This window comes from Kogia breviceps, chromosome 11 (genome assembly GCF_026419965.1).
Source record: "Kogia breviceps isolate mKogBre1 chromosome 11, mKogBre1 haplotype 1, whole genome shotgun sequence".
NCBI classification, from domain to species: Eukaryota; Metazoa; Chordata; class Mammalia; order Artiodactyla; family Physeteridae; genus Kogia; species Kogia breviceps.
The window spans coordinates 74,032,551-74,055,007 of NC_081320.1; the positions used below are offsets into that span (position 1 = coordinate 74,032,551).

General features: G+C 44.6%; 2 protein-coding genes across 12 annotated transcripts in view; one reads left to right on the plus strand and one right to left on the minus strand.

Annotated features, from left to right (window-relative positions):
- Window positions 1-20,723, minus strand: part of CEBPZOS (CEBPZ opposite strand) — a 25,164-nt gene extending 4,441 nt beyond the window's left edge. Inside the window, exon 1 of one of the 2 annotated variants that reach the window (XM_067007808.1) lies at window positions 20,658-20,723. The gene's annotated coding sequence lies outside the window, so the exon portion shown is untranslated. Of the gene's footprint in view, window positions 1-2,108; window positions 2,171-20,657 lie in introns of those variants that run through there. The other variant, XM_067007807.1, reaches the window with a different exon arrangement.
- A 503-nt stretch (window positions 20,724-21,226) lies between these two features.
- Window positions 21,227-22,457, plus strand: part of EIF2AK2 (eukaryotic translation initiation factor 2 alpha kinase 2) — a 43,767-nt gene continuing 42,536 nt past the window's right edge. For 5 of the 10 annotated variants that reach the window (XR_010835583.1, XR_010835584.1, XM_067007798.1 and 2 more), the window contains exon 1: window positions 21,430-21,558. The gene's annotated coding sequence lies outside the window, so the exon portion shown is untranslated. Of the gene's footprint in view, window positions 21,621-22,457 lie in introns of all 10 variants that reach the window. The other 5 variants (XM_067007800.1, XR_010835582.1, XM_059079299.2 and 2 more) reach the window with 5 other exon arrangements.

Sequence of the window (22,457 nt, forward strand, 5' to 3'; positions counted from 1 at the left end):
ATACTGAATTTTGTGCCACAGTTCTGGGCATTTTATATAAAGTTGAGCAATAAACTGATTCTTGTTCCTGAGGAGCTGGTATTCTAAGTTTTTTCAAACTAATTACGTCACCCAAAGGGCTTGTTAGAAATGCACATTCTTGGGCCTCAGCGAGCAATTCCCCAATCCCTAGGTTCTGATTCAGCAACTCTAGGGTTGGTGCCCAGTAATCTGCCCTTTTGCAGGCAACTCCAAGTGACTTTTATACAAGAGGCCTCTGGACCACATGAGGGGAACACTGACCACCATCATCCAGTAAGTGGCAAAACTAGACTTCAAATTTTGATTCTCTTCCTATAATTAAAATAAAAGCCAGTCATAAGGAAGGGCTTAAGTCTTTATTCTCTTTCACTAAAGCAAAAGCTAACAAGGAAAGGGCTATATAACAAGTGAAGAGAATAGCATATATGACTTACTGAATATATGAAATGTAAACCCAAGTGTTTTTTTTTTTTTCTTTTGGCTGTGCCCAGTGGTATACTGGGATCTTAGATCCCCAACCAGGGATTGAACCCGTGCCCCCTGTAGTGGAAGTGCGGAGTCTCAACCACTAGACCACCAGGGAAGCAGCTAAACCCAAGTTTTTACTCTGCCTCAAAGTCAGGAAGGACAGGAGAACCAGTGGTTTTTAAACTCAGGATTTCAACACTGTCCTGTGTATGCTCTGTAACACTCTTCCGTTCTCCGTGTGAGGTGGCACCTCCTCTCTAATACTCTACAGCCCCAGCTCTCCCGCTCATTCCATTCAATTTTAACTCCTTTTCGCGATGTCTGAGGGTGGGCGTAATTAAATACTCTACTTTGGTAGGATTATCCTACTAATATTGTAACCAGGTGTGTCCCCCCCAGCCCCCAGATTCCCTTCTCTCATTTTGATAATGTGATCACCCTGGGGACTAAAAGATTAAAACTTTATTATTCTTACCTAAGAGAAATGAAGTGGAGGGAGTTAAAAAAGAACTTACACATAACCAAGAGGCGGTGAAGGGGTGGGAGCCTTGTTTTGCTTTGTCTACTATTATGCTGTACATAACTGACAGGAAATAAGCCATGATCAGTACAGGGAGCTCTCTTGCGGTTATTTTTAATGTTCGAAGGGTGAAACACAAAACAAAACAAAGCCTGCCTGCAGCCAGATCCACAGTGTAAGGACTCCAAGTAGAATTTTGTTTTGTTTTGTTGGGAGGGAATGAGGATAAGGGTTCAAAAACCAAAGTCCAAATAACTGTATAGTAAAGCATTTACCTTTCTTAAAAATGGATATACATACATTTTACATTCCAAGTCCCTCAACTTCAGAAAAGGTGTTTATAATGACTGATAAAAAACCCATTTGATAAAGACCGCCATCCATGACAGTTTAAAATAAAGCAGTTCTCTGGTGGGCTCTAAGAAAAGCAGGGCTGTGTGTCATGAGGTCACATCACACTGGGCTGAGAAGCTGACTTAGGGTGCACAAGCTTAACACAAATGTGCAATGTGGCGTCCGAAAACCCCTTGTCTATGCACCAAAGCTGGAGATCGACGCGGCTCAGCATCTCCAGGCAACATTTCAAACAGCAAGGTCTTTCCGCACACTCCAGATGTGGGACAAGGTCTCCCTGCTACGACCCCGGGTTCAATTAACAAGGGCACTTTTTCCAGGTTCCCACGGTCAAGCGCCAAGCAACCACCAACGCCTCGGAGAGTGGCCTCGGGCTGGCTACCCGCGATCCTCAGCCCCTCGCGGCCTCCGCATCTCCGGTGCCCCGGCTCCAGCCAGCTCCCCAGCTCCCCCGGTTCCCCCGCACACCCGGCTTCTCCCCACTACCCCGGGCTCCCAGCCAGGCGCCGACACACGCGCAGCGAAAGCAGCACTGCCCCCGTGCCGCGCCAAGGTCACTGAGCGACCCGGAAACACTCAGGCCGGGCCGGCGCCCCTCCGGCGGACGGATACAGTGACACCGAGTGTTCTTCGTATCGCCCCAGAACTCTGCCGAGGTCCCCCCAAAAGCCTGCTCTGCTCCCCGCTCTGAAGACCTGCCAAGGGAGGCAGCTGAGCGAGCGAGAGACCCGCACGCGAGCCTTACCTGAGGCGCGTACTCGCCGGGCTGCTCTTGCTCCAGGGCTGACAGAGCCCCGCCCCGCCTGGGTTGGGCCCGCCCCGCCCGGGTTGGCCCCCGCCCCACACTGTAATCACCTGTTACTGTTCTCTTACTAAAAGTCTACCCTGACTGCAGGCTGCTTACATTGTTTTATTTAATCCTCCCAACAACTTTGTGTCATGATAGGTTCTATGAGTATATCATTTTACAGAGGAGGTGAGAGTTTAACCCTGCCCACAATTAAACAGCTAGTAAGAGCCAGAACTTGGATTTGAACCCAGGGCACTGACTGGAAAGCCTGTGCTCAATCATTTTTCTACATCCTTCAACCCAAAGTGGCATCAGCAACATTGGCATCACTTGGGAGCTTGTTAGAACTACAGACGTACTGAGTCAGAATCTACATTTTAGCCAGATCCCTAAACAATTCGTTCGTAAATCAAAATTTGAGGGCTTCCCTGGTGGCACAGTGGTTGAGAGTCCGCCTGCCGATGCAGGGGACACGGGTTCGTGCCCCGGTCCAGGAAGATCCCACATGCCGCAGAGCGGCTGGGCCCGTGAGCCATGGCCGCTGAGCCTGCGCGTCCGGAGCCTGTGCTCCGCAACGGGAGAGGCCACAACAGTGAGAGGCCCGCGCACCGAAAAAAAAATAATAATAATAAATAAAATTTGAGAGTCACTGCCGGTACTGCCTACTAAATAAGAGGAGGAAAACCAAGGAATGAAAAGGGGAAAGGGGAGGAGGAGGAGAAAAGGAATATAAAGGTCTATGAAGGTTCCATGTAGTTGGGCTACACCCCACAGGCCTGCAAGCTTTGTAGTTGCCAGCCTGGAAACCGAAGAAACAGCAACAGAGACATCAATAGATTACGGACAGCAGATCTTACACATCTGAAGCAAGGTCCTGGAGCAACACCCCACCGTGTGTGGCAGAGAGTGGACAGAACATGACGGCAATCTTCGCTACTTTGGAAGGGATGGGGTGAAGGAGGCTACCATTTACAGGTGAAATTGACATCAGGTTGGCCCATCAGGGAAACCAGCAGCTGGGGCGGGGCGCAAGCAAGTAGGCAGTTACTAATTAAGCCCTATAACTAAGAGGATTGGATAGTCATGTGAGTGAAGCAGGGACTGGTGGAGCAGGGGATGTAGAGAGCAAGAGAGCAGCCATCTTGAATGCTGACCGTACACATGTGCATGACAAAACCTGAAATACCCGAAACAGTTAGACACAGATCTACCTTCACTGAAGTTACAGTCTAATGGGGGGTAAAATATATCCACAAATAACTAATGAAGAGTACACAGTGATTAGGGTCTTGTTCTGATTTGAGGGATCCATGAAGGTGTAATAGTTGGAGCTTTGTTAATGTCAGGTAAAGGAAATGCCCCTGAGGAGCTTTCTGTGACTGCCTCAATTTTCTTACCCAACCCCTGTGAGCAGATAGGGTAGGGGGTCCCTGGAGAAAGAGAAGCAGGCATGGCTTTCTTGACATAAGAGAAGCCATTTTTGGCCTAAGCCATTTTGTGATCCAAGCCTGGCCACAATACTTGACCTTGAACAGGTCTCAGTAATTAATAATCTTAAGGAAACAAAATGACTTATGGGGCAAGAGTAGGAACAACAGCAAGATAATAAATCAGGTTGTAAAGACTCCTAGTTCTGTTTCAGTGATAAAGGTTAGCCTGAAGCACATTCTTGAGCTGTTGCAGAATTCAAAACCCACTCAACCACCAGATCAACTGGAACCTAAAGAAGATGATGTTGACCTTTTCTGACGCTTGTGACTTCAATCAGCTAAAGCTTGGAGTCTCTCAACCTGTGCCCCGATTCTATGCTGAATTCTCCTCTGTTCAAGCCCCTTCATGAATATGCATATACCACCCAACCCCCTTCATGAATATGCATGAACTCCCTTAGCTTAAAACTTCCCCAGTCTTGCTGTTCAGGGAGATACTGCTTTTGGAAAGGTCCCCAGTGTTCGCCTCACTGCAAGTAATAAGTCCTTCCTTCTCCCGATCTTCGGCTTGATTGTGTCTTTTGGTCTGACACCCACCAAGAGGAGACCCAGTTTGTGGTCAGCCCCACAGTCAGCTGATATGGCTCATTGGCACAACTGAACAATCATAAATGTGATAGATACATGTGAGAAATATGGATGCGTAAGCTATATTCGTTTAAAGCATGTCATTGTTAGTCAAAGTCACCCAGGGCTACACAGATCCAGAGCCCCAAACCATCCCTCCCCCTACTGGTATCCTCTTAATGTCTGGGCTTTGTACAATCTTTTGATCTCTTCTATCTGCTCTATAGAAACTGTCTCTCACTTGAACCTCCATTTTATTAGCATTTTGTGTCTGACTTTCTCTCAAGCTTTCCTAAGATCTCTTTTAGTTCTAAGATGCTTTTTACTTTGTCTGTTATTGTTTTTGCTGTCGTAACCTATTTTTCTCAAAACTTTTCAGACCTCCACCCCACAGGCATTATTCGCTTTCCCCTCCAACCAGGACATGCACAATCTTTAGAGATTCATTCCCATTCAAAGACTCATCCACAATAAATATTTCTCATTTGAAAAGCAACCCCTATGACTTCCAGCAACTTGTTTAATATAGAGATACACAGATATTGGTATACATCACTTAAGGCACTACTCAATGCCTTGAGCTGCCAGGCCCTGCTATGTTGGTTTGAAATATTAGAGCCTCAGTGTTAAAGGAACCAGGATGACAAAACAAATTAGGAAGGTAACTGGAATGGTTCAGACTGAAAAAAAGAAAGAAAATAGAAAAGCTTGATAACAAAGACTAAAATAATTGCACAGAAACTCAATCACTTCCACCGGGGAATGTATATAAACTAATTAATGGAGGTTGTTAATTGACAACTAGACTAGACTCTAGTGTAGACTCTTACCAAGCTGATTCGATCACTGAATTGGAGTAGAAGGCAGAGGATGTTGGGGGAGGTAGGAGAGATTCTGGTGGCAGGTTTCCAAAGTGGCACTGATTCTCACAAGCGTCAAGTGGAGGGACTCACTAGTAGCAGGTATAAGGGCTGTGCCTCTACATAATCCGGGCGAGAAGGTAACTAACCTGCCCCAGCCCTAACACCAAAATGCAAATACTCAAGCTCTCCCATTCAGAAGTCGCATCCATCCTCCTCCAAGTCTCCAGCACCCATCCCAAAGGGTCCACATTCCCCGTGTGGGCCTGACTTGCTAACTCTAGCAGAGGGATGCAAGTGGCCAGGAAAAAGTCCTCCTTGCTGCATCATGCCTGAGGCACAGAAGCTGGCTAGAGTTCCAGTCTGCTGTAATGGACACAAATGCAAGAGCAGCAGGGATCTCCACGTTAACAAGAATAAATTAGGAGTTTGGAATTAACATATACACACTACTATAAATAAAATAGATAACCAACAAGGACCTACTGTATAGCACAGGGAACTATACTCAATATTTTGTAATAACCTATAAGGGAAAAGAATCTGAAAAAAAACTAGATATATGTGTATGTATAGCTGAATCACTTTGCTGCACACCTGAAACTTACACAACATTGTAAATAAATACTTCAATTAAAAACAAACAAACAGGGCTTCCCTGGTGGCGCAGTGGTTGAGAGTCTGCCTGCTGATGCAGGGGACGCAGGTTCGTGCCCCGGTCCGGGAAGATTCCACATGCCGCAGAGCGGCTGGGCCTGTGAGCCGTGGCCTGCTGAGCCTGCACGTCCGGAGCCGGTGCTCCACGGCGGGAGAGGCCACAACAGTGAGAGGCCTGTGTACCGCAAACAAACAAACAACAAAAAAAATAAAAACCAAGTACCTAGGAAATTTTACTCTAGATAACCCATTGCTGCTGGTTGCTAAAGGGCACCTACTGGACAAGAGGGGCCCAGGAACTTGGGGTTGGCCTAGCCTTCTCTTCAGATGGCCCAGGACACAGAGCAGTGGAGAGCTGTGGCCTCTGGGGCACTGTCCCCGAAGCAGCGGCTGTGGGAGCAGGACCCTGGCTCTGGCGGCTGCCGGCCTCTGGAGTGGAGTGGTTCTCCATCACCCTCTGTCTAGGAGACCAAAGTGTTACCAGATAAACCGTTCTGGATCCTGAATGTTTCCAGCATCCACTTTTCATGGACTCCATTCCTGACTTCCTCATGGTCAACTTCTGATGAGGGGAGCCAGTTTTTAGTAAAGTCCCCCAATACAGAGGTAACACCCCTCTCCCTACATACTGGATTCCAAGGTAAATTTCAATTCTGGACTGCACTGAGAAGTAGAACTTCTCTTGCTAAAGAAGAGGGAAAAAACACAACTTAATCTGAAGGGGCACCCCACTACGTAGAGAGGAAGATGGCACAGGAAGGGCCAATTTACCTGCCCCTAAAAACCAGCCTTGGGCCAATCGGCACACAGGAGCCCTCTGCTACATAACCCCTGCTTTACTAATCAGCCTTGATTTCAATAACCTTAGACTTTTTAAAAATCACCTGTGCTTGTGCTCTCTCCACACACACACCTCTCTCCCTCCCTACCCCCCTCCCTCTCCCTTTCCCTCCCCCCTCCCCCTCCCCCTCCCTGTGTAAAGGAGCTTTAAAGAAGCTTCCCATGGAACTTCCCTGATGGCGCAGTGGTTAAGAATCCACGTGCCAATGGAGGGGACACGGGTTTAAGCCCTGGTCCGGGAAGATCCCACATGCCCGTGGAGCAACTGGGCCCAGGTGCCACGTCTACTGAGCCTGCACTCTGGAGCCCGTGCTCCATAAGAGAAGCCACTGCAATGAGAAGCCCGCGCACCTCAACGAAGACCCAACACAGCCAAAAATAAAATAAATAAATAAATAAAATATAATATAATAAGCCTCCCAGGCCGCTGCTACCAGAGGCAAGAGCCAAGCCAGGGCAGCACCATCTGAGAGGTCCACCACCACTTACCTCAGGCCTGGGTGGATCCAGGAGCCAAACGGGAAGCTGGGATTTTGCAGAACATCAGGGCCACTTCAAAGGCTCACCAGTGCAAATGCATGATCCAATCTGGGTTATTTTGCAATCATGCATGACAGACAATTAAGAGTCAAGTACTCAGAATTGTAAGGTTGACACGTTGCTGTGAACCTAGGGAGACTAACAAGAATCAGAGCTCACATTACCAATTCCAGACAGCCCCCAAATCCTCCTATGATTACAGACATTAGTGTCAGAACAGGATCCAGCCATGTTTTTTGGTTTTTTTTGCGGTACGCGGGCCTCTCACTGTTGTGGCCTCTCCTGTTGCGGAGCACAGGCTCCGGACGCGCAGGCTCAGCGGCCATGGCTCACGGGCCCAGCCACTCCGCGGGACGTGGGATCTTCCCGGACCGGGGCACGAACCTGCGTCCCCTGCATCGGCAGGCAGACTCCCAACCACTGCGCCACCAGGGAAGCCCCAGCCATGTTTTTTTTTAATGTCACTGTTTGAATTAATGTCTTAAATTCTACCTTCCCAAGGGAAACAGACTCTTTACAATATAAGGGACAATCCCACTAAGCAGCTTGGCAGGGGGTCCAGTCTTATACCTATTCTGTTTTTGGGAGGGAGATTCTGAAATACACAACCTTCCCACCTACACTGAATAACATCCATCCTATTATAATGTAATGTAATAAGACCTTCAAGAGGGCGTGCTGTATGGAAACAGAAAAACAGCAAGACACTCAAATGTTTTAATTTTACAAACCTTAAAAAAAAATCACAAATATAATGAAACCTAGATACCCATTCTTAACTAGGAACCCCCTTGGATCAGTTCTTTCCCTTCGGTAAAATGGAGATTAAAATTTCCTCTCCCACATCCACCACCTGCCTCACTAAGACACTTTATGTTGACAGGTAAAATTTCCTCAATTCTATGATGAACATGCTTCCATATGTTTACATTTCTGAAACTGGAATGCATCTCACAATCGATGGACACATTTAATATAGTGTTTGTCCCAAAATGCTGTTATTAATTAAAATGTTTTCGAATCCAGGGAATTTTATGACTTGTCATAAAAAGCTGTCTCCTCAGAAGGTAAGGTGTTTTTTTTTTTTTTCAGTGAAAAGTCTCATGGCCTTCTTTCTCCCAGCAGGTAAAGAAGCACGAAGAATGCAGTAATACTGACAACTGCATAGGGGCTCTAAGAGGGATCTTGCTGTAATTATCTTTTACCAAGTGACTCAGCTGCACTGCCTGCATTCCAACCCCAGTTCCTCAAACGGCTGATTCTACTTTGCCTCTGTAAAACTCCAATTAACCCTCTTGTAAAATGGAAACAATAGTAACACCGATTTCACAGGGCTATTGTGAAGCTACATTAAGCCATCCATGTAATGTTACAGGCTTGGCAGGATGTCTGCTACATACAAGTGATCAGTAATGTTGGGTATTATTTTAAATGATATATGAATGACTGTAGCAGCTAGGTAACCACGCACAACTAGGAGTTAACTTTGTCAGTGTTAGCGTTACTTCAGAGAAAGGTAAATACCGTTTTCAAAAAACTATGTTCATAGCGTTAGTGAAAAAAAAATGGAGGAAGATTAAGAAGAATGACATGGAGAAGAGAATGGGAGAAAGAAGAAAAAAAGCTCAGTAGATGTTTATGGAAACTCGACTTAAGAAGAAGCCAAAGAGAGTACATTTTGACCCCAAAACTGTACTAGATAGGATACAGGCTAAATTGCTGTTACAAGGAGACTGCAAAAATCCAGTGGCTGCAACAAGATAGATAATTGTATTCTTTCACACACAGTTCAGGAGGTTTATTATATGTAGGGTGGGTGTTGGGAGGGTGACTCACCACTTCCTGTATCTACCATCCCCTGGAGTGCTGTTTTCCTCTGAATTAGCAAGTCTGTCTTGCAAGCATCACATCTGTCCTCCAGGTATTGGAAAGGGGAGAGAGAAAAATTAGAAAACAATCAACTTCCTGTGTCAAGGTCCTGACCATGAGTTTGCACACACTACTTCTGCTCACTTCTCACTAGCCGCAGGGCCATACCAGCCTGCAAAAGAGGCGGCGATCGTAGTCCAATTCATCCAAAGGAAAAAGAAGTGAGCACTGCTGGGGAAAAACTGTGTCACAGAGAGTGAGCTTCTCACTCCAGGGACCTTGAACCCGCAGGGCATGGACTGAGAGGACAGGAGACACTATTGCATTGTGTGCTCCCCTTGACAAAGCATCTCCCTTCTAGGAATAATAAAACTCTACTGTTAAATAGGTCAGGAAAGGCAACTTTCATTATCTCTATTTTACATATACATTGGAAGGTGTATTATGAGCTCAAAATAACACAGCTAGTCATCATCAAAAAGGGTATAAATAACAAATGCTGAAGGCTTCCCTGGTGGTGCAGTGGTTAAGAATCCGCCTGCCAATGCAGGGGACACCGGTTCAAGCCCTGGTCCGGGAAGATCCCACATGCCACAGAGCAACTAAGCCCATGCACCACAACTACTGACCCTGTGCTCTAGAGCCCGTGAGCCACAACTACTGAGCCCACAAGCCACAACTACTGAGCCCACAAGCCACAACTACTGAAGCCCACGTGCCTGGAGCCCGTGCTCTGCACCAAGAGAAGCCACCGCAATGAGAAGCTCGCGCACTGCAACAAAGAGTAGCCCCCACTCGCCACAACTAGAGAAAGCCTGAGCACAGCAATGAAAACCCCACACAGCCAAAAATAAATATATAAAAAAATTTTTTAAAACCAAAAAACAAATGCTGGAGAGGGTGTGGAGAAAAGGGAACCCTCCTATACTGTTGGTAGGAATGGTGCAGCCGCTATGGAGGTTCCTTAAAAAACTAAAAATAGGGTTGCCATATGATCCAGCAATCCCACTTCTGGGCATATATCTGGAAAAGATGAAAACTCTAATTTGAAAAGATACATGCACCTCAATGTTCATAGCAGCACTATTTACAATGCCAAGACATGGAAGCAAACTAAGTGTCTATCAGTAGGTGAATGGATGAAGAAGATGTGGTATATATACAATGGAGTACTACTCAGACATAAAAGAGAATGAGATATTGCCATTTGCAGCAACATGGATGGACCTAAAGATTACCATACTGAGTGAAGTAAGACAGACAGACAAATATCATATGATATCACTTATATGTGGAATCTAAAAAAATGATACAAATGAACTTATTTACAAAACCGAAAGAGATTCACAGACATAAAAAAAACCAAATTTACGGTTACCAAAGGTAAAAGGGGGGAGAGAGGGATAAATTAGGAGTTTGGGGTTAACAGATACACTCTACTATATATAAAATCGATAAACCGTACTATATACAAAATAGATAAATGACAAGGACCCTGTATAGTACAGGGAACCATATTAAATATCTTGTAATAACCTATAATGGAAAAGAATCGGGACAAAAACTGAATCACTTTGCTGTATACCTGAAACTAACACAACATTGTAAATCAGCTCTACTTCAATAAAACAAACAAACAAAAAAACACAACTAGTAAGTGGTAGAGCCAAGATTCAAACTCGGGTCTGCAGACTTCTAAGTCTATTGAGGCAGGAAATGACAGATCTGAGACTGGTGCCTAGGACTGCCTCTTTTCCACCCCACTAAATTACCGAGCAATTCCATCACTTCCTTGTCACTACTGAAGGAGACCAGGTTTTGCCACCCCAAAACATGCCACTTTGGCATGAGGATTATTTTGAGCTAAAGGCAATTAAAAAAACCCAGCAGATTCAGGAAAAGCTCTTTACTTTCCCCCTCAATTACCTAAGTTAACATTGGAAAGAAGGGCTGTACAAGAAGAGACATATTACCAGGGATATATTTTTACCTAAAAAACTTATCTGCAAAACAGGACAACCCTAGTTCTCCAAACATCTCCTCTACCTTGTGTGACTGGCTTTCCTCCCCTTTGTATCCCCAAACCCCTACCCATTCCTAAACTCAGGATGTTATATAAGCTTCAATTACCTGATGGCCTTTTGAGTCTGCATATTATAATGGAACCCCCATTAAGTACGTAATTTTGTTTTTTTTTTTCTCCTGTTGATCTATCTTATATCAATTTAATTATTCGACGATCCAAAAAACCTAGAAGGGATGAAGGGAAAATTTTTCCACCCCTGCATCACACCATGGAGGATGTATGTTCAAAGCTATCAACCAAGGAGAGAGGTTTCATCCATAAATTGCTTTTTGCTAATAGGAAAATTTTATACCTGATTCAATTAAATAACTATGTGTTAGATATTTAGTATCTATTATCATCTATTAAGAGATTCTACTCTTACTTTCCTTGGGAGGGTTGCCTATAAGGGTAATATAATCAACACTTGGGGTAATATTCCCCGATCCTCAGCCTGTTTTGCACCTGCAGTGTGGCTTTCGTCAGAGGTGGGTATGCAGAAAGCTGGGGGTAGGGGTGGATGAGAATTAAGTTATTTCTCTCTCATGTGAATGGGTGGAGCCCTTTATTCCACCTCCTGAAAAACCCCATTAAAAGCTACCACTGTCCCTGGACAATCAAAGAGCAGGCTCTTTAGCAGGGAGCCAGCATGACTGCTAATTCCAAATTTATTGACTACATTGATGAAGCTTTGGAAAAATCAAAAGAAACTGCACTGTCACACCTGTTTTTCACCTATCGGGGGACTCCTTACCCAATCATCATGTGCACCTCAGAGCCTTTCCAAGCCTTGGAAACCTCTGAAGCCAGAAGCGATGACACAGTGCTAGCATCTTATCCAAAGTGTGGTAACTAACAAATCCTTTTCTACAAGGGCACTTTTTCATAGTGAGTAGGTGGGGAAAGTGCAAGGAGAAGGTGGGAGGAGGGCAGTTCATCTCTGCATGAAGCCATAAATTGGTGAGGAGGATGGCCAAGATGGGTCAGAACAGAGCTTGTAAAATCCATGACTAGAACTGCTTGATTTAGAAACCCCAGTGTCTGAGGGAGGAGGTCTGTGTGAAAAGAACATGATGGGTAGGGCTTCCCTGGTGGCGCAGTGGTTGAGAGTCCGCCTGCTGATGCAGGGGACGCGGGTTCGTGCCCCGGTCCGGGAAGATCCCACATGCCGCGGAGCGGCTGGGCCCGTGAGCCGTGGCCGCTGAGCCTGCGCGTCTGGAGCCTGTGCTCCGCAACGGGAGAGGCCACAACAGTGAGAGGCCCGCGTACCACAAAACAAACAAACAAAACCATGATGGGTGAGGAGTATAGAAGGAGCTGCATGGTGGGGTTAGCAAACAAAAGCAGGGATGTGGGAAGTCCAGTTGCCATGGAGCACTGAGAGTAGTCAAGATTTTTATCTTGATTTTTGACGGAAGACAAGCATGCCCACGTCTATAGACTTCTATGCCTTCCATGTGATAGGTTATTTTTCAGGATCAAACACCAATCTTCCAGTTTCTCAAACCAGTTTTACAATGGTCCTTCATCAGTGGAGGATAAGATGTTAAGAAACTAAATTACTCTATTTTACACAGTCTACTTTTGATATTTTTAACTGTTATTTCATCTCTGTTTATTAAAGCCAACTCCATTTCATATTTTCTTTTTCTTAATTGATGCTGGGTTTTTATAAAAATCAAAATTATATGCTCCTGTAGAAAATATTCATTAATTTAAGGTAAAATATATGACATACAATAAACGATCATTTCTATAGTATAACATTGTTCTGTAAGGAAAACACTCTAGATTTAAAAACAAGCACTGCCTCTTGTTAAATAACAGGAGAAATTTGAGAAATAAGATAATTTGATTTTTTTTTTTTTTTTTTTTTTTTGCGGTACGCGGGCCTCTCACTGTTGTGGCCTGTCCCGTTGCGGAGCACAGGCTCCGGACGCGCAGGCTCAGCGGCCATGGCTCACGGGCCCAGCCGCTCCGCGGCATGTGGGATCTTCCCGGACCAGGGCACGAACCCGTGTCTCCTGCATCGGCAGGCGGATTCTCAACCACTGCGCCACCAGGGAAGCCCGATAATTTGATTTCTATACCAATATAAGTAAATGCTATTTTCCATAAAACTCTGCTTCTTTCCACAGCCCTGGTTATTCTGAACGCAGAAGAATCAATTGTACATATCAGGGAATCACTGTAGATTTTAAGTTTTATGATATGTATGTTAAAGTAACATGCCTTTGTTATATCAAGACTTCTTAATGTGCTTTGAATGTTCTTTTTATATATATAAATTTATTTTACTTACTTATTTGGGGCTGCGTTGGGTCTCCATTGCTGCGCGTGGGCTTTCTCTAGTTGAAGCGAACAGGGGTTACTCTTCATCGCGGTGCGCAGGCTTCTCATTGCAGTGGCTTCTCTTGTTGCGGAGCACAGTCTCTAGGTGCACGGGCTTCAGTAGTTGTGGCACGTGGGCTCGGTAGTCATGGCTCGCGGGCTCTAGAGTGGAGGCTCACTAGTTGTGGCACATGGGCTTGGTTGCTCCGTGGCATGTGGGATCTTCCCAGAACAGGGCTTGAACCCATGTCCCCTGCATTGGCAGGCGAACTCTTAACCACTGCACCACCGGGGAAGCCCCCTTAATGAGCTTTGATTCTCTGATTTTTCTTATAGGTTCCAAACCTATAGGTTTCTTATAGGTTCTCCACATCATTAGTGAATTAATCTTTGCTGATGCTAAAAAAAAAAAAAAAAGTATGAATATCCAGAATTCCCAGTTCTTGAATATGGGGACCCAGAAAAATATCAGGTTGGCACAAAAGAGCCTTTAAACTTATAGCAAATCATCACAGAAAGATTTTTTTCATTTGGGGAATTTTTTAGTTTTGAGTTCAGAAAATACAACACCTTCAACTATACTTCAATAAAAAATAAATTTTAAAAAAGTCATGTTCCACAGACTCAGTATTAAATAATAAAAGTGTCAAAAAAACCCCCACAAACTTCCCCAAACCCACTCCTGTAACAAATAAAAGAATAAACCTCAAAAAAAGAAAAAAAAAGTAAAAGAAAACACAACACTAATAATTATTGCAATTTATCATGTGCTTATATAATCCCAGCACTTTTCAGGAATTATCTCATTTCATTGCAAAATAACCTTATCAGCATTTTATAAATGATTAAACTATTACAGTGTGTGAGAGGTCATCCTAGCTGTTATTACTTGCCTTACTGCATGTCCTTATTCACCTTATCAGTGAAACTAACTAGAGCCTGGGTGTGAGACAAGATGTTGTGCTCCCTTCCAGGGAAGACAAGAAAAGAGGGGGAGGGAGGGTCTGCCTCAGGATTTTAGTGCCTGGACAGAACAGGTGAGAGGAGGACCATCCCCACTCCACACTTAAGACATACCAGAAACACATTTGGGAAGGGAAGACTGTATCCAAGGGGGAACTACAGTCTCAGCAGAACTTTCAGAAGTGCTCACCACCAAGACTCCCAACAGGCAGACAGGAGAACTGTTATGTACTAAAAATAAAGTCCTTAGGGAGTTAGGAAACAGTATCTGGAAAGAGATGGAGACACTTGCCATAATGACAAATACAACTAAAAAGTTGGATCCTAAGTGGAAGGAAACTCATTTCCATGGACTGGGCCGAAATAACAGAAAAATATATTGTAAATGAGGTGTTCAGGGACTTGAGGGTGGGGTGGGGAGATAAATGCTGAGTCCTGGATCTGGTTGGCTGCAACCCCAGGAGGCATCAGGGCCTGGAGAGTCATAAGACCAGCAGAGGTGGGCTCAGCCAGGACCAGCTCAGGATGAGTGGACAGGAGTTTTAAGAAGTGTTTTCCTGGGCTTCCCTGGTGGCGCAGTGGTTGAGAGTCCGCCTGCCAATGCAGGGGACACGGGTTCGTGCCCCGGTGCAGGAAGATCCCACATGCAGAGGAGCAGCTGGGCCTGTGAGCCATGGCCGCTGAGCCTGCGCGTCCGGAGCCTGTGCTCTGCAACAGGAGAGGCCACAACAGTGAGAGGCCCGCGTACCGCAAAAAAAAAAAAAAAAGTGTTTTCCTAGGTAAGAAATGGACAGGCCAATGAACAGCCTCATTGATTTCTGCTACTCAGGCCACTGGGTAACTTTTTCTCTAAAGAGTATGTTTACCATCACCTTTAAAAATGGTGCTAATATTTATCCAGCTTTCCAATTTCTCTTTTAAAAATGTATTACATTGTGGATCACAGGTTATCTTACCTGTTATTACTCACCTTACCAATATAATCACTATTATTTTATTCGCCTGTGTTGTTACCTATCAGAGATAAACAGGTTTCTCTTATGATTGAAATAGGGTTGGGAATGCTGGCTTACACATTTTTACGTTGTTTATATGATTGTTTCACCATTTTAACTCCCAAACAAACCTTTGTAACACAAATCTTTTCTAAGTAGGGAACTTCCTGGGATATTGCTTACTGACACTAGGAAGAATTTTTATTCGTGATTAAGATTTTTTTTTCAATTTTTATTGGAGTATAGTTGATTTAAAATGTTGTTATTAGTTTCAGGTGTACAGCAAAGTGAATCAGTTATACATATACATATGTCCACTCTTTTTCTTTTTGATTCTTTTCCCATATAGGCATTACAGAGTATTGAGTAGAGTTCCCTGTGTAAACACTTATTAGTTATCTATATTATATACAGTAGTGTGTATATGTTAGTCCTAATCTCCCAATTTATCTCTCTCCCTGCCCTTATCCCCTAATAACCATAAATTTGTTTTCTACATCTGTGACTCTGTTTTGTAAATAAGTTCATTTATACCCTGTTTTTTAGATTCCACATAAAAGCTATATCATATGATATTTATCTTTCTGTGTCTGACTTACTTCACTCAGTATGACAATCTCTAGGTCCATCCATATTGCTGTAAATGGCATTATTTTGTTCTTTTTTATGGTTGAGTAATATTCCATTCTATATATGTATCACATCTTCTTCATCCATTCTTCCATTGATGGACATTTAGGTTGCTTCCATGTCCTGGCTATTGTAAATAGTGCTGCAATGAACATTGGGGTGCATGTTATCATTTTGAATTATGGTTTTCTGTGGGTATACGCTCAGGAGTGGGATTGCTGGGTTATATGGTAGTTCTATTTTTAGTTTTTTAAGGAACCTCCATACTGTTCTCCATAGTGGCTGTACCAATTTACATTCCCACTAACAGTATATGAGGGTTCTCTTTTCTCCACAACCTCTCCAGCATTTCTTTTTTGTAGATTTTTTGATGATGGCCATTCTGACTGGTGTGAGGTGATACCTCATTACAGTTTTGATTTGCATTTCTCTAATAATTAGTGATGTTCAGCACTTTTTTCATGTGCTTTTTGGCCATCTATGTCTTCTTTTTTTTTTTTTGCGGTATGCGGGCCTCTCACTGTTGTGGCCTCTCCCGTTGCGGAGCACAGGCTCCGGACACGCAGGCCTAGCGGCCATGGCTCACGGGCTTAGTTGCTCCGCGGCATGTGGGATCTTCCCGGACCAGGGCACGAACCCGTGTCTCCTGCATCGGCAGGCGGATTCTCAACCACTGCGCCACCAGGGAAGCCCTATATGTCTTCTTTATAAAATTGTCTATTTAGATCTTCTGCCCATTTTTTGATTGGGTTATTTGTTTTTTGATATTGACCTGCATGAGCTGTTTGTATATTTTGGAGATTAATCCCTTGTCAATTGCTTCATTTGCAAATATTTTCTCCCATTCTGAGGGTTGTCTTTTTGTTTTCTTTATTGTTTCCTTTGCTGTGCAACAGCTTTTAAGTTTAATTATATCTTATTTGTTTATTTTTGTTATAATTTTCATTACTCTATGAGGTGGATTGAAAAAGATCTTGCTGCAATTCATGTCAAAGAGTGTTCTGACTGTATTTTCCTCTAAGAGTTTTATAGTGTCTGGCCTTACATTTAGGTCTTTAATCCATTTTGAGTTTATTTTTGTGTATGGTGTTAGGGAGTTTTCTAATTTCATTCTTTTACATGTAGCTGTCTGGTTTTCCCAGCATCACTTATTGAAGAGACTGTCTTCTCCATTGTATATCCTTGCCTCCTTTGTCATAGATTAGTTGACCATATGTGCGTGGGTTTATCTCTGGGCTTTCTATCCTGTTCCATTGATCTATATTTCTGTTTTTGGGCCACTACCATATTGTCTTGATTAATGTAGCTTTGTAGTACAGTCTGAAGTCAGGGAGCCTGATTCCTCCAGCTCCGTTTTTCTTCCTCAAGATTGCTTTGGCTATTCGGGATCTTTTGTGTTTCCATACAAATTGTGAAATTCTTTGTTCTAATTCTGTAAAAAAATGCCACTGGCAATTTGGTAGCAATTTCACTGAATCTGTAGATTGCTTTGGGTAGTATAGTCATTTTCACAATATTGATTCTTCCAATCCAAGAACATGGTATATCTCTCCATCTGTTTGTGTCATCTTTGATTTCTTTCATCAGTATCTTACAGTATTCTGAGTACAGGTCTTTTGCCTCCTTAGGTAGGTTTATTCCTAGGTATTTTATTCTTTTTGTTGTGATGGTAAATGGGATTGTTTCCTTAATTTCTTTTTCTGATCTTTCATTGTTGGTGTATAGGAATACAAGTGATTTCTGTGCATTAATTTTGTATCCTGCAACTTTACTAGATTCATTGATGAGCTCTAGTAGTTTTCTGGTAGCAACTTTAGGATTTTCTATGTATAGTATCATGTCATCCGCAAACAGTGATAGTTTTACTTCTTTCCTAATTTGGATTCCTTTCATTTCCTTTTCTTTTCTGATTGCCATGGCTAGGACTTCCAAAACTATATTGAACAATAGTGACAAGAGTGGACATCCTTGTCTTGTTCCTGATCTTAGAGGAAATGGTTTCACTTTTTCACCATTGAGAATGATGTTTGCTGTGGATTTGTCATATATGGCCTTTATTATGTTGAGGTAGCTTCCCTCTATGCCCACTTTCTGGAGAGTTTTTATCATAAATGGATGTTAAAGTTTGTCAAAAGCTTTTTCTGCATCTATTAAGATGATCATATGGTTTTTATTCTTCAATTTGTTATTATGGTGTATCACATTGATTGATTTGCATATATTGAAGACTCCTTGCATCGCTGGGATATATCCCACTTGAGCATGCTGTATGATCCTTTTAATATGTTGGTGGATTCTGTCTGCCAGTACTTTGTTGAGGATTTCTGCATCTATGTTCATTAGTAATACTGGCCTGTAATTTTCTTTTTCTGGGATATCTTTGTCTGATTTGGGTATCAGAGTGATGGTGGCCTTGTAGAATGAGCTTGGGAGTGTTCCTTCCTCTGCAATATTTTGGAAGAGTTTGAGAAGGACAGGTGTTAGCTCATCTCTAAATGTTTGACAGCATTCACCTGTGAAGCCATCTGGTCCTGGACTTTTGTCCAGGGGTAGCTGGGGAAAAGTCCGACTGACATCTACAGAAGTTTCCTTGCACACCTGCTTCTCAAAAGTCTCCTCAGCAGGAGGTACCTTTGATGAATATTCACAGGGGAACCCAATACACTCATACTCTTTGTCCATTCCAAGTGATCACCCACATCCTTTTCCCCAGACCTCCTTATCATCAACCCTCTGATCTTGCTCTTTCCAAATCTCTGAATATCCAGGTAAATAGCTAGCTACTGGTACTGTCCAAGCCACTATCTTTATCGCCTTCCAAGTGACAACTAAATATAGTTCCACCTGCTCAAAGTTCCACCCACTGGGAAGATTCTCCTTTTTCCCAGTATCTTTTAGGGCTACCTCCCTGAAGGGCTGTCGGAATATATCAGTCCACTTCCAATTAATGCCAGTGTATTGTGCTTCAACTGAATTTTTCTTTCTAAGTCACCTGTTCACAAGGAACTCCCCATGAGACCAGGGATGTGGGTTGATAGAGTGGGAGTGAGTGCCATGGGGGTCTCACATATCTGCTCATGTAACACACCTGTGGGCTGCCATCTATTTCAGTACTAGAAACTCCAGGACCAGTTTATCACCACTAAAGATCTCTGGTGAGCAAACCTTTCTGACTACTGCTCTGACACTGCTGCCCCTTTTTTTGGAGGGGTGGGTGGAGTTAAGTGTTGCCACATGGCCTTTGCCACTCCGGGAGCCATAATCCCCATTGAAATCAGGTAGTTTTTCAATGGCAACCTCTCCCATCAACATTCCCCAGGCACAGTGGGCAGCCAATACAGAGCTTTTCAAAGATGAAACTATATTTCTGAATGCCTGGTGAAGGAGGGTCCTTTGGATATTCTTGGGGGGCATGGTTAGAAAGTGAAGGAATAGGTTGCATATGATTAATCTACTCTAATATTCCTGACTCAAGTATTTTTGATTTCGTCATCTGTATTACTTGGCATCACAATTTCATTTAATGTGGGCCGCCACTGAGCCCAGGTTATAGTAAGCCAACTAAACAAACTCTTAGAACCATTCCCAGCTGCTGGAGCCAGCACACTGAGTGCATAATCTAAACTATGTTCCGTTTTTCATGTCACCTTTAGAAGCATATCCATGCACTTTTCTTGGGTTTCTGCTGATAAAAATTAGTGAAATCTTGTAATTCTTTCATTATGTAAACTATATCCTCTGGATCAGATCTTATCTGTATCCTCTTGGGGCATTCTAGCATCTGATTCTAGTTCTAGGAGTGAAGACAAGAGGGAGGAATGGGGCGTTTGGAAATTTCAGCACGTCCTCGCAAAGTGACTAATTCAGGCTCTTCAAGCTTGGCTGTACCAGACTTATCCACAAGAATGGAAGGACTGTGGTGACTCAGCAGGATTTGGGAGGGCAATGGACTCATTCAAATCCACCCAAATTCCCAGGTCCTCATCCTTTCCCAGTCAATAGCCTCAATGTTCCTAGAAGAGACCTGGTGAGGCTGCAAATTAAAGTTATATAGAAATTTGGCTACCTGCAGCACTGGATTCTGTAGCTAATTTCTGCTCCATCAGCCCTGAGACTACATGAAGTAAGAGGTTCTTCTGGGGCAGTCATAAAAGCTTGTGTCCTCTGACCATGCTTGAGATTGTCAGAGCTTTCTTTTTTAAGCTCTTTTGGACAGTTCAGGGGCTTCAGAAAGTCAGAAAACATGTCATTGCTACTGCCATTGCCTCTGACACAACCACCCCACACCCACGAAGCTTGGAAATGGACTCCTGCAAACGGCCACTACAGTGGAGATTTCTTGTCATCTCAAAGGGCCACAGAAAGATGTCTGCCTCCTATCTGCCTCCTAAACCTCCACCAGTGCTTCATATTAGGGGAACTTAAATCAAGGAAAATATAGTGTTTAGCCGTTGATACCCTGCAATACGGGAGTGGGGGTGTGGGTGTGCGCAGAAGAGACGTGGGAAAGGATGCCTGGAGCCAATGGTCAATATGTAACGTGTACCTGAAGTCCATCTTGGAACTGCCTCTCTCCCTCACCCTCACTAGGATGTTGAGGTATAGGATCCTGGTTCTAATTCTACCTCCCCTGCTCACCAGCTGTTACTTCTCTGTGCCTCAGGCCCCAGTTTTCTCATCTGTTAAATGGCACCTACCTTGCAGTATTGTTGTAAGGTTAAGTCTTCAGCACTCCTCAGTCACTGTGTCAAGGTGCCAGTGTTACTCTGGGAGTGTGTCATCGTCCCTTAGGTGAGTAGGATTTCTTATAAATCTGGGACTACTGGTAAGGACTTTGGTGGTAAACTCCAGGACGTCCCGAAGGTAGCAGGTATATCTCCTAACTGCTGGATTGGCTAGTACTTGATACAGCAGCTGGCAAGTACCTGTTGAATGAATGGACGGATGGGTGGAAACATAGAAAGGGAAATTATGCCCCCAGGCCTCTTCATCCCCAGCCCAGTTAATGTGAGAAGGAGGAGGGCAAAGGAATGGTGGTTATGGGCAAAGGAATCCTGGCTTTGCCCTGGGAGAGTTAATTTACGCAGTGTTCTTCCATTCATAAAATGGAGCTGATGATATCCAGCCCCTCAACCCCATCCCAAATATTTGTGTTTAAGAGGAAACTGGAGCGTTGATCACAGAGCGTCTGCCATGTCGCAGGCCTCGGAGACCTGGATGTCTTCCCCACCTGCCCGCACAGGGGCCGGGAACAGCCCCAGAAGCCGGGGTGGAGCTACAGGGTCTTGGACGTGCCCGGTAGGCCCCGCGGTACCTCCCGCGCGGACTCGGGGTGGAGGCGCCAGTTCCCCGCGATCGCTGAGCCTATGCGGACGTGTGCGGACGTCTGCGGACCCCTACGGACCCGTGCGGGAGGGCGGGACGAAGGCGGAGAGGAAGGAAGGCGGAGTCCGCGGGGAAAACGAAACCGAGAGTGACCTGCCCAGACCCCGCGAAGCTTCTGAGTACGGCAGCGGCGCGGGTGAGCGGCGAGGGGCCGGCAGCTGGCAGTCACCGAGGCGCGCGCAGCCCGCATCCCCAGCCCGGGACTGGACGCTGGTAAGATGCCCCTGACCCTTGCGCCGCCGCCTCGATAACGCTGTCCGAGGCCCTCAGTCGAGGTGCGGAGCCCTTGCTGGATCCGGGGAAAGGGGCGTGCAGCGCGGTGGGCGCTGAAAGTCATTTTCTTCCCGCCAACAAGTCTTAACAGAGCAAGCGACTACTAACCTGGTCCGGGACGGGGGCGGGGGCAACTAGTGGAAAACCGAAAAGCCCTATGGCTTGACAGACAGATGGGAAGTACGGAGGCCTGAATTGCCCAAAACATTAGCTCAAAAATCCCCAGCCAAAAATCTCTTGCCTGGGTCGTTGCGATTGTTCCCCAATTGCCCATCTTTAGCCCCCGCCCCAACTCTGTCTCCCGCCCCCCCCACCTCTTCTCAACACTGTAGCAGCCCGAGGTCCTTTAAGGCAGAGCAGGACACCCCCCAACCCCGCTCCCCAATAACTTCATCAGAATTCTATAAAAGGTTATTGGCCTACAGACATGCGTTCTGACCACACAGCCCTCATGGCTGTTCTTGGGGGCAGAGCCAAGCACTGTCACTGCCTCTGGGCCTTTGCACTGCCTGTTTCTTCCTGGAAACCTCTTCCCCCAGATACAATGTCACTGTATCAGAGCAGCCTTCCCTGAACAACCTGCATGTAAGAAACCCCACTCTTCCCTTGCTGTCCCCCCTGCTCTGCTTTAGTTTTCAACGTAGTACTTATCACCTTGTGACATTTTTTATGGATTTGTCCATTTTCCTCCACTAGTAAGTTCACAAGAGTAGGATTTTGTTCGCCAGTATAACCCAGTATGTAATAGGTATTCATTAAATCTTTGTTTTTGATTCATAAATTCTCTTTTGAATTCCAGAATATGAGACTTCTATTGCCTGTGATTTCTTTAGTACTAA